The sequence below is a fragment of the Salvelinus namaycush genome, chromosome 23 (genome assembly GCF_016432855.1).
Source record: "Salvelinus namaycush isolate Seneca chromosome 23, SaNama_1.0, whole genome shotgun sequence".
In the NCBI taxonomy this organism is placed as follows: domain Eukaryota; kingdom Metazoa; phylum Chordata; class Actinopteri; order Salmoniformes; family Salmonidae; genus Salvelinus; species Salvelinus namaycush.
Genome location: NC_052329.1, coordinates 13,055,575 through 13,070,337, shown reverse-complemented (window position 1 = coordinate 13,070,337; position 14,763 = coordinate 13,055,575). Strand labels below are relative to the sequence as shown.

The 14,763-nt window shown below is 41.3% G+C and overlaps 1 pseudogene; it reads left to right on the top strand.

The window, feature by feature from the left end:
• Positions 1-14,763, top strand: part of LOC120018970 — a 37,944-nt pseudogene extending 23,181 nt beyond the window's left edge.

Here is a 14,763-nt window from a genome sequence, read left to right as displayed (position 1 = left end):
GCCGGGAGCGCCATCTCCAAACAGGACAGGAAGTGATGGTGCGAGACTACAGAGGAGGAGGGAAATGGACAAGAGGGACCGTACATACACAAACGGGACCCAGAACTTACCAGGTTCAAGTGAGCCCAGACATAATGTGGCGGCGTCACATTAACCAAATGCATTCCACGGAAAACAGCACAACAATCGAGAGAGAACAGGCACAGAGAGCTCCTGAGAGTGACACACAGGGAACTGTAGAGGGCGGTGGAGCAGTAAAGAGACCCCAGGCTGAAAGAAGGGAATGTGTTGATGAAGGTGCTGCTATAGCAGAACCTATAAGGGAGCAAGCACACACTGAGGATGTTCAGGAGCCTCCAGACAATCCTAGGCGCTACCCAGAATGAAGGCACCGTCCACCAGACAGACTGGACTTATAAACAAACAAACAAAAACTAACTGTTCAAGTTCAAATTAAAAGATGCAAAATAACCACAACAAGTTCTGGGAAGTGTTTCAGTTGTGGTTTGGTAAAAGTAACTCTGATTGTATAAGAGAGGGAATGTTATGTTCTGTTAATTACTGATGTCCCCTTTAAGAATGGAGCATCCTTGGTCATGCGCAGTGTTGTTCTATGTTATTCTGGTACTAACTGATTCCAGTAAAATGTGAAGCTCCAGTACCATTTCTTGTATTCAGAGTCTTTCTTATTATATAAATAAGTAATAAGAGCTAAGACACTACAATAACAGTGAAGTACAGCCTGGCCAAGCAGCCTGTTGAGAACCAGCTGAGCTTCAGTCTTAAGCCTGCAGAGGACGCTGGGTAAAAACAACACTGCAGGCCTTGGTCAGATGCATTAAGGGAATGTGCCACTATTTACAGGCAGGACTGCCATGATGCTCCGTTAACAGAAACTGTGCCAGCACTTCTAATGCATTTCAGCATTGTAGTATGATTTGATATATATAGTACTGTAGGTACCCCCATTTTATCATCGACCCTCGTCTCCCCCACTCCACCGTCTTAATCTCTCTATCCCTCCTCTCCCCCACTCCATCGTCTCAATCTCTCTATCCCTCCTCTCCTCCACTCCACCGTCTCAATCTCTATATCCGTCCTCTCCCCCACTCCCCCACTCCATCGTCTCAATCTCTATATCCCTCCTCTCCCCCACTCCACTGTCTTAATCTCTCTATCCCTCCTTTCCCCCACTCCTGTCTTAATCTCTCTATCCCTCCTCTCCCCACTCCACTGTCTCAATCTCTATATCCCTCCTCTCCCCCACTCCACTGTCTTAATCTCTCTATCCCTCCTCTCCCCCACTCCATCGTCTCAATCTCTCTATCCCTCCTCTCCCCCACTCCACCGTCTCAATCTCTATATCCGTCCTCTCCCCCACTCCCCCACTCCATCGTCTCAATCTCTCTATCCCTCCTCTCCCCCACTCCACTGTCTTAATCTCTATATCCCTCCTCTCCCCCACTCCACTGTCTTAATCTCTCTATCCCTCCTCTCCCCCACTCCACCGTCTCAATCTCTATATCCGTCCTCTCCCCCACTCCATCGTCTCAATCTCTCTATCCCTCCTCTCCCCCACTCCACCGTCTCAATCTCTATATCCGTCCTCTCCCCCACTCCCCCACTCCACCGTCTTAATCGCTCTATCCCTCCTCTCCCCCACTCCACCGTCTCAATCTCTCTATCCCTCCTCTCCCCTACTCCACTGTCTTAATCTCTCTATCCCTCCTCTCCCCCACTCCATCGTCTCAATCTCTCTATCCCTCCTCTCCCCCACTCCACCGTCTCAATCTCTATATCCGTCCTCTCCCCCACTCCATCGTCTCAATCTCTCTATCCCTCCTCTCCCCCACTCCACCGTCTCAATCTCTATATCCGTCCTCTCCCCCACTCCCCCACTCCACCGTCTTAATCGCTCTATCCCTCCTCTCCCCCACTCCACCGTCTCAATCTCTCTATCCCTCCTCTCCCCTACTCCACTGTCTTAATCTCTCTATCCTCCTCTCCCCCACTCCATCGTCTCAATCTCTCTATCCCTCCTCTCCCCCACTCCACTGTCTTAATCGCACTATCCCTCCTCTCCCCCACTCCACCGTCTTAATCTCTCTATCCCTCCTCTCCCCCACTCCATCGTCTCAATCTCTATATCCGTCCTCTCCCCCACTCCACCGTCTCAATCTCTATATCCGTCCTCTCCCCCACTCCACCGTCTCAATCTCTATATCCCTCCTGTCCCCCACTCCACCGTCTCAATCTCTATATCCCTCCTCTCCCCCACTCCACCGTCTCAATCTCTATATCCGTCCTCTCCCCCACTCCACCCTCTCAATCTCTATATCCGTCCTCTCCCCCACTCCACCGTCTTAATCTCTATATCCGTCCTCTCCCCCACTCCAACGTCTCAATCTCTATATCCCTCCTCTCCCCCACTCCACCGTCTTAATCGCTCTATCCCTCCTCTCCCCCACTCCACTGTCTTAATCTCTCTATCCCTCCTCTCCCCCACTCCAACGTCTCAATCTCTATATCCCTCCTCTCCCCCACTCCACCGTCTTAATCTCTCTATCCCTCCTCTCCCCCACTCCACTGTCTCAATCTCTATATCCCTCCTCTCCCCCACTCCAACGTCTCAATCTCTATATCCCTCCTCTCCCCCACTCCATCGTCTCAATTTCTATATCCGTCCTCTCCCCCACTCCAACGTCTCAATCTCTATATCCGTCCTCTCCCCCACTCCACCGTCTTAATCGCTCTATCCCTCCTCTCCCCCACTCCACTGTCTTAATCTCTCTATCCCTCCTCTCCCCCACTCCACTGTCTCAATCTCTATATCCCTCCTCTCCCCCACTCCACTGTCTTAATCGCTCTATCCCTCCTCTCCCCCACTCCACTGTCTTAATCTCTCTGTCCCTCCTCTCCCCCACTCCACTGTCTTAATCTCTCTATCCCTCCTCTCCCCCACTCCACTGTCTCAATCTCTATATCCCTCCTCTCCCCCACTCCACTGTCTTAATCGCTCTATCCCTCCTCTCCCCCACTCCACCGTCTTAATCGCTCTATCCCTCCTCTCCCCCACTCCACTGTCTTAATCTCTCTATCCCTCCTCTCCCCCACTCCACTGTCTCAATCTCTATATCCCTCCTCTCCCCCACTCCACTGTCTTAATCGCTCTATCCCTCCTCTCCCCCACTCCACTGTCTTAATCGCTCTATCCCTCCTCTCCCCCACTCCACTGTCTTAATCGCTCTATCCCTCCTCTCCCCCACTCCACTGTCTTAATCTCTCTGTCCCTCCTCTTCCCCACTCCACTGTCTTAATCTCTCTATCCCTCCTCTCCCCCACTCCACTGTCTCAATCTCTATATCCCTCCTCTCCCCCACTCCAACGTCTCAATCTCTATATCCCTCCTCTCCCCCACTCCATCGTCTCAATCTCTATATCCGTCCTCTCCCCCACTCCAACGTCTCAATCTCTATATCCGTCCTCTCCCCCACTCCACCGTCTTAATCGCTCTATCCCTCCTCTCCCCCACTCCACTGTCTTAATCTCTCTATCCCTCCTCTCCCCAACTCCACTGTCTTAATCTCTCTGTCCCTCCTCTCCCCCACTCCACTGTCTTAATCTCTCTATCCCTCCTCTCCCCAACTCCACTGTCTTAATCTCTCTATCCCTCCTTTTCCCCCACCCTACCCTACACTCTACCTCTCCCTTACTCAACGTTCATCCTCTCTCTCTCTTCTCACTCACCCTACCTCTCTATCCCTCCCCTCCAGAATGACCATCCACAAGCTGGGGGCTCGAACCCTGATCTGCTCCATGGAGATGGAAGAGGGGGATGGGGGAAAAAGGGGGGAGTGAAAGAGAAGGTGGTAGAGCTCAGTGTCCAATCAGGAGTGAGCAGTGCCTTTACTGCCTTCATCGCTGTCCACAAAGTAGATGGAGAGGCCCTGCATGGACAGCTGCTACGTAGACAAGTCCCCACGCCAAGTGAGTGAGTGTTTGTTTGTGTCCCTCTGTCTCTGTGTATGTGTGTGAGATGGAGAGGCTGTGCAAGGAAATTATTTTATGCATATATTATATAAACAGCGCAAAATAAGTGGTAACTGCGAGCTGCAGTTTTCTAGCTGTGCTGTGTGTGTAAAATTGTAGTCCAGTACTTATCCATAAATGTGTATGTACCTGTATGTTTGTACCCCAGCATTGACCAATTCCTTTTTTCCTTCTTTCTCACAGTGTTGTATGGCAGCCCCATGTCCAGGATGATGTATGTTTATGGGTGCCCCATCATGGGCAACTATGAGAGTCATGAGCGCTGCTCAGAACAGGAAGGGGAGGACCATCATCCTTTGTGAATTTCATAAAAATTGTAAAACATTTAAAGTTATCCTCTATAGATAAAACTATACTAAATACTGTATATTTACATGTCACCAAATAATTTATTAAAACACTATTTTGCAAAGGTCTACAGTAGACTCAACAGCACTCTGTAGGGTAGCACCATGGTGTAGCTGGAGGACAGCTAGCTTCCATCCTCCTCTGGTTTATCTGCTAAGAAGAAGGCCAAAGGTTCGCTCGCCTCTAAGATGAAGGGTACGTGTAAACATGAACCTTGTTTAGTCTTTGAACAGATTAAGTTTTAATTTGTGTGATTCATGTTGAATGATTGAGGAAGTTGTTAATACCGCTCTTTGTCCTTTACCTTCTGGTTTCTTCTGTCATGGTGCAAGTAGGATACCTCTCTAAGCAAGGTGTGTCATTTATTAACTTTGTTCTAAAAAAAAAAAATATTGACAAAAGACGAATTAGAATTTCCATGTGTCTTTTTTTTTTTTTTTTTTTTTTTTTTTTTTTTTTTTTTTTTTTTTTTTTTTTTTTTTGGGGTGGATCAGCTTAATATTGCGGAAAGAATGTTGCTTCCAATGTAATTGTCTGCATCATTTCCAATCCCCCATATTTTTTGGGTAAATATATATATCCATACACGCATGCATACATATATACATATATACATACACATACCTATATAGACATACATACTTTTTTAAAGAATATACCTTTATTATTATTCCCCGCAACCCTACCACCGCTCCCCCAATTGGAGTAAACTAATAAACACTTCTGCTTTTACCTTCAATTTATACATCTTATACCTATTTTACAGACACAGACTACTTTATAATAGTTCTCTCTTGTTTGTTCTTAGTCCTTCCTCTATTTCTGTTGTCCATCCAATTTTATTTCCACTTGTAACTGTGCTATTTCACAAAAGCTCCGCACCTATACACATTTCACAGATCCCGTATGCCCTACATTGTTTATCTTGTTATTAGTCCCACCCTTCAGTTCCACTCAACCCTTCCCATCTATCTTCCAACATCATCCATTTCGGATTTTTATTTGCCATATATTTTTCAACTGTGCTGTGATGCTTCACAAAAGATTTGAACCTTCCTATTCTCATAGCTTCTACAGATTGTAAATTAAAAATAAACATTTTTGCTAAAATAATTATTATATTATTGATTGATTGACTATGGCTTTTCAAATCCCCCAGTATTGCTATCTGTAGCGTTAGTTCTAGGCAAATGTTGCAATTCTTCAGCCATTCCTGGACCTGTGACCAAAAACGAGCTACATATGGACAATACCAAAATAAATGGTCTAATGACTCTGCCTCCTCACAGCAGAATCTACAGAGCTGGGAAGATTGTATACCCCATATATATAACATTCTATTAGTTGCAAGAATTTTGTACAATAATTTAAATTGAAAAATTCGAAGTTTTGAATCCGGCGTTGTTTTGCGTATCAATTCATAAACCATGTGCCATGGAATGGGTACATCGAACATCTCTTCCCAACTATTTTGCAATTTATATGGCACAGCTGTCAGTTTTTTGGTCCTTAAATGAAATTGGTATATGTTTTTATTTATCACACTTTTCTTTAACCATTTATGTTCTTTAATACAGGGCCGACATACAAGTTCCTTACTTTTTTCCCCTTCTACTTGCCTCTTCCATTTTTGTGGTAATGCTGCAATTAATTGGTTGTAATTTTGGGTAGAGCAGACATTTCCATATGTCTGTGTGAGCTGCATGTGTGACATAACTCCACCAGTCCTATTTATGATATCATTCACAAAAATTATACCTTTTTTAAACATTTCTTCGATAAATACAGTTTTTTTATCAATTACTATATTTGAATTTAACCACAATATTTGTTGTACTATTTGTTCCGTCCTTTCAGGTGGATTAAACTGAAATTGCAACCAACTTTCTAAGGCTTGTTTAAAAAATAAGGATATTTTGGAGATTATTTCCTTTTCAAACAACCGAAAGTGAGCAGGTGTAATCTGAATAAAGGGAAAAAGGCCCTTCTTGAACATAGGATGAGACATTCGTACCAATTTACTAGAGAACCAGTTTGGATTTAAGTATAACTTTTGTATGACTGATGCCTTTAGTGAGAGGTCTAATGCTTTAATATTTAATAATTTCTGCCCTCCGAATTCATATTCGTTATATAAATAGGCCCTTTTAATTTTATCTGGCTTGCCGTTCCAAATAAAATGGAATATTTTTTGTTCATATAATTTAAAAAGCAGGTCACTAGGTGTAGGCAAAACCATAAGCAAATAGGTAAACTGTGATATGACTAAAGAGTTAATCAGGGTGATTTTTCCACAAATAGACAAGTATTTTCCTTTCCATGGTAGCAAGATCTTATCTATTTTTGCTAACTTTCTATAAAAATTTATTGGAGTGAGATCATTTCTTTCTTTTGGGATTTTTATACCGAGTATGTCCACATCTCCGTCAGACCATTTAATTGGTAAACTACATGGCAATATAAAATGTGTATTTTTTAGTGATCCAATACGTAATATGGTACATTTATCATAATTTGGTTTTAATCCAGAGAGGATAGCAAAGGTATCTAGATCCTCTATGAGGCCGTGGAGAGACTCTAGTTGTGGTTTTAAAAGAAAACATGAATCATCAGCGTACAATGACACCTTAGTTTTTAAGCCACGGATTTCTAATCCATTAATATTAATGTTTGATCTAATTTTAACAGCTAACATTTCGATGGCAATAATAAATAGATATGCCGATAGTGGACAACCTTGTTTTACTCCTCTAGATAGTTTAAAACTTTCTGAGATGTAGCCATTATTTACTATTTTACACCTAGGGTTACTATACATAATTTTAACCCATTTTATAAGAGATTCCCCAAAATTGAAATATTCTAGGCATTTATATATAAACTCCAGTCGTACTTTATCAAAAGCCTTTTCAAAATCAGCTATGAAAACCAGACCTGGTGTCCCCGATATTTCATAGTGTTCTATTGTTTCCAGTACTTGCCTTATATTATCTCCAATGTATCGTCCATGTAAAAAACCTGTCTGATTAGGATGAATAATATCTGACAAAACTTTTTTTATTCTATGCGCCAAGCATTTTGCTAGGATTTTTGCATCACAACACTGAAGTGTAAGAGGTCTCCAATTTTTTAATTGGACTGGATCTTTATATATACCACTTGGGTCCTGTTTCAGTAATAACGATATCAGACCTTCTTGTTGCGTGTCTGATAATCTACCATTTATATAGGAGTGGTTAAAACAAGCTAATAATGGTCCTTTGAGTATATCAAAAAAAGTTTTGTATACTTCCACTGGTATGCCATCCAGCCCTGGAGTTTTCCCATCCTTAAAGGCCCCAATTGCATCAAGCAGTTCCTCCTCTGTAATTTGGCCTTCACATGAGTCTTTCTGTACAGATGTTAATTTTACATTATTAATAGGAAAAAAATCCATACAATTAGTTTCAGTTAGTGGAGATGGAGGAGCCTGAAACGAAAACATATTCTTAAAGTACTTTACTTCCTCTTTCAAAATATCATTTGGTGAATCATGCGTGACTCCATCATTTGTAACAAGTTTTAATACATTTTTTTTGGTAGCATTTCTATATTGAAGATTGAAAAAGAATTTGGTGCATTTTTCCCCATATTCCATCCAGTTCGCTTTATTTTTATAATGTATTACACTGGATCTTTCTTGAATAAGTTCCTCCATTTCTTTTTGTTTTTCCTCTAACTTATTCTGTGCCTCTATGGTACTGTTTTTATTGCTATCTAACTGTACTGTTAGTCCTTCAATTTCCTTTGTTAATATGGACTCTTTTGATCTAAATTGCTTTTGTTTTATAGATGAGTACTGAATTGCATGGCCTCTAAAGGCACACTTAAAAGTGTCCCATACAATAAGGGGATCTGCTGTACCTATGTTATGTCTGAAAAAGTCAGTTATAAAATCTTCTGTCCTAGTTCTAAACAATTTATCATCTAGTAGACTTTGATTAAATTTCCAATATCCTCGCCCACGTGGAAATTCTGTAAGAGAAATATATATGCCAATTATGTGATGATCCGACCGCATTCTGTCCCCTATCAACACTTTTTTAACTTTTGGTGCCAGAGAGAATGGTATAAGAAAGTAGTCAAGACGACTAGCTTGATTCAGCCTCCGCCATGTATATCTCACTAAATCAGGGTATTTAAGTCTCCATATATCCACTAATTCCAATATATCCATGACATTCATGATTTCCTTAAGTGCCTGAGGGTGATAGTTTGTAGTGTGATTTCCTTTCCGGTCTATAGAGGTATTTAAGACCGTATTAAAATCTCCCACTATAATAATAGAGTCTAGTGTTGCTTGTAGAGTTGATAAATTCTTATATATATTTTCAAAGAAGCTTGGATCATCATTATTCGGACCGTATAGGTTAACAAGCCATATTTGTTTATTGTCCAATAACATATTTAAAATAATCCATCTACCTTGAGGATCTGTTTGGACAATTTGCACATTTGGATCAAAATTATTGTTAATTAAAACCATCACCCCTTTTGAATTTCTTTGCCCATGGGAGAAATATATTTTGCCCCCCCAGTTCTTTTTCCACAAAACTTCATCTAAAACTGTTGAATGGGTTTCCTGTAAACAATAGATATTATAATCCTTCTCTTTTAGCCAGGTAAATACTGATCGTCTTTTCTTATTATCTGCTAAGCCATTACAATTGTAACTGGCTATACTTATTTCACCACTTACCATAATGAGACACACCTTTCATTCTTTTAATCAGAATATATTTTTGTAAACGTACTATTAAAAAGTAACATAATGATTGAGTGTCTATATAGTTGTACCATGATATTTGCATTTCTACTAAGTAAACCTCCAATTGGTCCCTACTATTCCACCCGCTAAAAGGCCTCATCTCGAGATGGCTTGTCATCCCAATGCCCGGTAGACCACCCTCGACCCCCTGTATCCCATAGCCCTGAACCGACTGGGATCCATTCTTTGAAAAGAGCATACAGTGCCATTTACCGAATTGAAGAAGATCAATTACCATATGCATTTCCATTGCCCTCACCTCGATTTGTATTATATATATCTGTGGATCATCCTCTATTGTCCCTAACATCTTTTACTTCTTCCTTCGCAACAGTTGTGGGATACACACATACACCCACACACACTCAGCCCTTACCCCCACACAACCATAAGCTCACTTTCTCAACAATTGCACCATCCCAGAGCCCAACTCAAGATGGGTCATGATTTACAAATGCACTTGTAGTTGCAGCTGCATGAGAAGGCCTGCAAGACCGCACAAAAAATTAGCAAAAATTGAGAGATTTATTTACCATTGTCATATCCTAGATAATGGAGGTCAAATGTACACCTTATTCCTGAAACACCCACAATACGGCCACCCGTCATGACCATGTCCCCACGCATCTCCATGCAGTCCGACTTTGATTTTGTGCCGCCAGGGCCACAATAATATACCCCCTCTCTGAATGTCCGAGTGTGACCCCCTCCCCATGGGTTACTGCAGCTAGTGTTGCCAGCACTGCCACTGCCTGGGTGGGGGCACCCCACCGGAATCCCCACCGGCTAGGTACAAGGTCGTCAAGGTTCTCATTAGCAGCTTTGAGAATTTCCTTGTATATTATGCTCTCCCTTATTGGGGCTTTGGCTTTGCAGGACCAACCCTGCCAAGCAGGCTCAGAATCTTGAGGGGGCAGTGCTGCTCTTGGTCTCTGACCTCATTTTAGCTGCATACAGACCGCTTACAGCTGGCACATAAAACAGTTAGGGACTTCTCCTTAGTATCTGGGTCATTCAGGTGGGTGTCTAGGGTATAGTGCCATGGACCGTACCATTAAAATAGGATAATAAATAATTAGATATAATTTATAAAAAAATAAATAAAAAATGTAGTTCTCCATGATAGGACAATAAATAAATAAGACGTATAATTCATTATAAAAGTATATCCATCATCTGAACAACATTGAAAGCCCTCTCATACCCGGCTCACAGCAATACATTGGCTCTGGGATATGCAACCATTTCATTACTCACTCACTCAACTTTCCAAACATAACAAATAAAATAAAAAATAAACACAAACCATACCATCCACACATACTGTGCCTTCTGTTTACTTAGTTTTTATCTTCACTATGTTGAATTAGTGCTTGTGTGTTCAATTAGTTATATGTGAAGATTTATAGAAAAGCTATATTTTTTATTGTATTGTTACAATCAGTAACCGGGCTTGAATTGTGTTTATTTCCCTCGTCTATGAGAACTTTGTAATTTTTAAAATAACCATGGAGTAGTCTTTGTGTCTCTGAACAACTGGTTATCAATATATAGTTTATCAACGACGAGAGCTACTCGTTTCGCTTTTAATCTATTTTCTTTGAAAATTGGATACAGAACTTTGCGCCGTTCTGCAATTTCCTTCGGAAACTGATCATTCATGCCAATTTTGGTCCCAGCAAGTCTTTTACCCAGGCTTTTAACCATTATTTTATCTTTAAATGAAGCAAATTTGGCAACGATTGGCCGTTCGTACCTCTGCCCTCTCTGTCCGAAGCGGTGAACGCGTTCAAGTTGGATTTTGTCGATAACTTCGCGTGGAATCTGAAGCGCTGTAAGGAGGAACTCTCTAACTATAGATTCAGGAACTTCTCCTTCTTTTTCTTGGATACCTGTAAGTACCAAATTCTCTCTCATGGATCTTGTTTGTATGTCTAGTAAGGTTTCCTTCAGAACGGTGTTCTCCTTTTTAATTCCATTCATTTCGGTTTCAATCTTATTGACTGTCCCTTTTAGCGCGTGTGTTTGCTTCTCCAATGTCGCAGCTTTTTCATCACTCATCTCTAGGCTTGCCTTCAACTCTTTTATATCCTTACTAACTAATTCAAGTATACCCAGTTTGTCATTTATTGATTTTAACAGATCGGTTTCGACCTTTACCATTCCGGGTGGTGAGAATATTAAATCATCAGTGTCTGTAGAAGAGTCACGTTTTCGTTTTGTAATCGGTTCCCCTGTCTTACTCTCCGTCATGTTTGGTTGTTGCCTGTTTTCGTAATATTTGTCGATAAATGTCTCTAGTTTTAGGATTTGTTTTGTGTTATTGTCCAGATTGAAGGTTATCACTCACCAGATTAAATAGTGCTAATATTTTAGTCTAATTTAGCAGATATTTCGAATATTATGTTTTATCTTGAGGTGCTCTACATAAATCCCTTCAGTCCGCCATTACCCTTACGTTACCTTTACGTCATACGTCACTCTCTCTCTAAAACACCTAACCAATTCCTTTTTTCCTTCTTTCTCACAGTGTTGTATGGCAGCCCCATGTCCAGGATGATGTATGTTTATGGGTGCCCCATCATGGGCAACTATGAGAGTCATGAGCGCTGCTCAGAACAGGAAGGGGAGGACCATCATCCTTTGTGAATTTCATAAAAATTGTAAAACATTTAAAGTTATCCTCTATAGATAAAACTATACTAAATACTGTATATTTACATGTCACCAAATAATTTATTAAAACACTATTTTGCAAAGGTCTACAGTAGACTCAACAGCACTCTGTAGGGTAGCACCATGGTGTAGCTGGAGGACAGCTAGCTTCCATCCTCCTCTGGTTTATCTGCTAAGAAGAAGGCCAAAGGTTCGCTCGCCTCTAAGATGAAGGGTACGTGTAAACATGAACCTTGTTTAGTCTTTGAACAGATTAAGTTTTAATTTGTGTGATTCATGTTGAATGATTGAGGAAGTTGTTAATACCGCTCTTTGTCCTTTACCTTCTGGTTTCTTCTGTCATGGTGCAAGTAGGATACCTCTCTAAGCAAGGTGTGTCATTTATTAACTTTGTTCTAAAAAAAAAAAATATTGACAAAAGACGAATTAGAATTTCCATGTGTCTTAGATGCACCTCCACCTCCAGTCAAGATGGCAGAAGGTTTGTGCTCCTTTGCCACTGTTGCTGTTGCTGATTCATTTTATTTGAACAAACAATACAAGGTTAATTGTATGATTATTCTTTAAAGTAATACCATTGGTGGTGTGGGTGGAAATCTAACCACTTTATAATTTTGGTTGTGGATTATGTTGATCTTGTGTTCATGTTTTGTGCAGTATATGGTGCTTTGTTGATCTTGTGCTCATGTTTTGTGCAGTATATGGTGCTTTGTGTTGATCTTGTGTTCATGTTTTGTGCAGTATATGGTGCTTTGTGTTGATCTTGTCTTCATGTTTTGTGCAGTATATGGTGCTTTGTGTTGATCTTGTCTTCATGTTTTGTGCAGTATATGGTGCTTTGTGTTGATCTTGTCTTCATGTTTTGTGCAGTATATGGTGCTTTGTGTTGATCTTGTCTTCATGTTTTGTGCAGTATATGGTGCTTTGTGTTGATCTTGTCTTCATGTTTTGTGCAGTATATAGTGCTTTGTACAAGGCTGACAACTCCAACTGTATGTACTCAAGTTGTAAGAAACTACATGTTTTATTAATTTCAGGGTCAAATCAAATAATTTTATTTGACAAAATGCGGAATTGACATTAAACATTTTATAGCTTTATAGCTTCATATCGATTTATTGATAGACTTGTGTTAATGGGAATATACGACAAACACTACCAATTGACAGTTTTTCAGGTGCTTGTGAAGTAAGATAATTTGGGACAACCGTTAATGTCTGTTTTAACCTAATTCCAAATACCTGCAAATTGTTACTGTGTTTGATGCTCCCTACGTTGTATTTTCATTGGGAACTTTATTACTCAAGCACAGCACAAGGATTTAACTGCAACGGTTAGGATTAGAGTTCGGGTTGAGGTATTAATCTACATTATGGAAGCATTTCGATTTCAATTATGTTGTCCAATCCCATTAGACTTTGACTCTCCAGCCCCAACCTCTAAGCCTGTGAGGGACCCTCTCCTCCAGCTGATCTCCCTTCAGAAGGCCTCTGGTTCCTGGGTCCTGGAGGCAGCGTTGGCTGAGGTGCTGGCGAAGACTGAGGAGGAGGTGTCCAAGCCAAAGCCTGCACAGGTAAGTCCACAGAAATAAACTGATATGGCGTTTCCACAGGCAGCAGGATGAACCGAAAATAGATGAGCATGCTGCAAGATGATGCACTCACACACAGTGTCTGCATGTGTGCTCTATAGAAAGACCATCAGATCTGGACAAAGGCATGATGACCATTGAACTGAATCTCATGTCTCAGCGTCCTTATCTTCTGCCTCTTTCCTCTCTCTTTCTCTCTCCCTTACTCTCTCTGTCTGTCTGTTTGTCTCTCCCTATCTAAGGTGGACCAGGAGGTGTGGGCCACGGTTCTAGCCCTGGTATGGCTCTATGGTTTCAAGATGGAGGCTCAGGAGGAGTGGCAGTTTCTGGCCATGAAGGCAGTATCATGGATTCAGGCTCAGAAGGGTAGCTATAGCTTACACTCAAAGTCCTGGCAACTCTTGTCCTTCATCTGCCCTGATTGGAAAGAAATGATTTAGGTGAAAGCAATTTCCACCATATTACTTAAATTACAAATATATTTACATTTTCAATATAATCATTCACAATACAATGTTGGTGGTATTTTGTCTTCAAACAAGTGTTGAAGATACATTTTGCCCATCCTTGCCACCATGATGCCACAGTATAATGATGCCTGTCCTGGTGATGTTGTGTGTTTCAGTGGCCAGTGTGTCTGAGTGTGTCCAGGCTGGAAACACCCTTCTGGTTTGCCAAGTGCAGAAAGACACCCTGGGGCTCTGACATGTTCACCCTCCCAGTCCTCTCTCTGTCCCCCATACACCTGCTACTCTACCTGGGGTGAGATATACGCACAACCCTGCCTGCTCCTAGTCCCCTCCTCCAAGCAAACTGGTGGAGCTAGCAACTGTACTCGCCTGAGCAAGCCTAATTATCAACCTCTTACCTATATTAGCCTATTGTCATTTACTGTTGGGACACTTATGTATCTCAATGTATTGGTTGTTATTAACATATCAACATTCATCTACGTGTTACATATACAGCTGTACTTGTTAGACTTTGCTTTGGTTATCACTTCCATATAGACTACTGGAAACAATGTAATTTCTCCAAATGCTTGGTAAAATGCCTTCCCACTGGGCACAGATGTCAATTCAACATCTATTCCACCTTGGTTCAATGTAATTTTATTGAAATAACGTGGACACAACGTTTATGCAACCAGTGTGTGCCCGGTGGGTTATTATTGTATGTATCCATTATCCATGTATATGGGGCCAAATGCATGCAGGAAGGAGGTGTGGACAATACAGAAAGCTAGATCAGTGCCTTTACTGTTTGATCATGTAGCACTGTCTCTCTATAT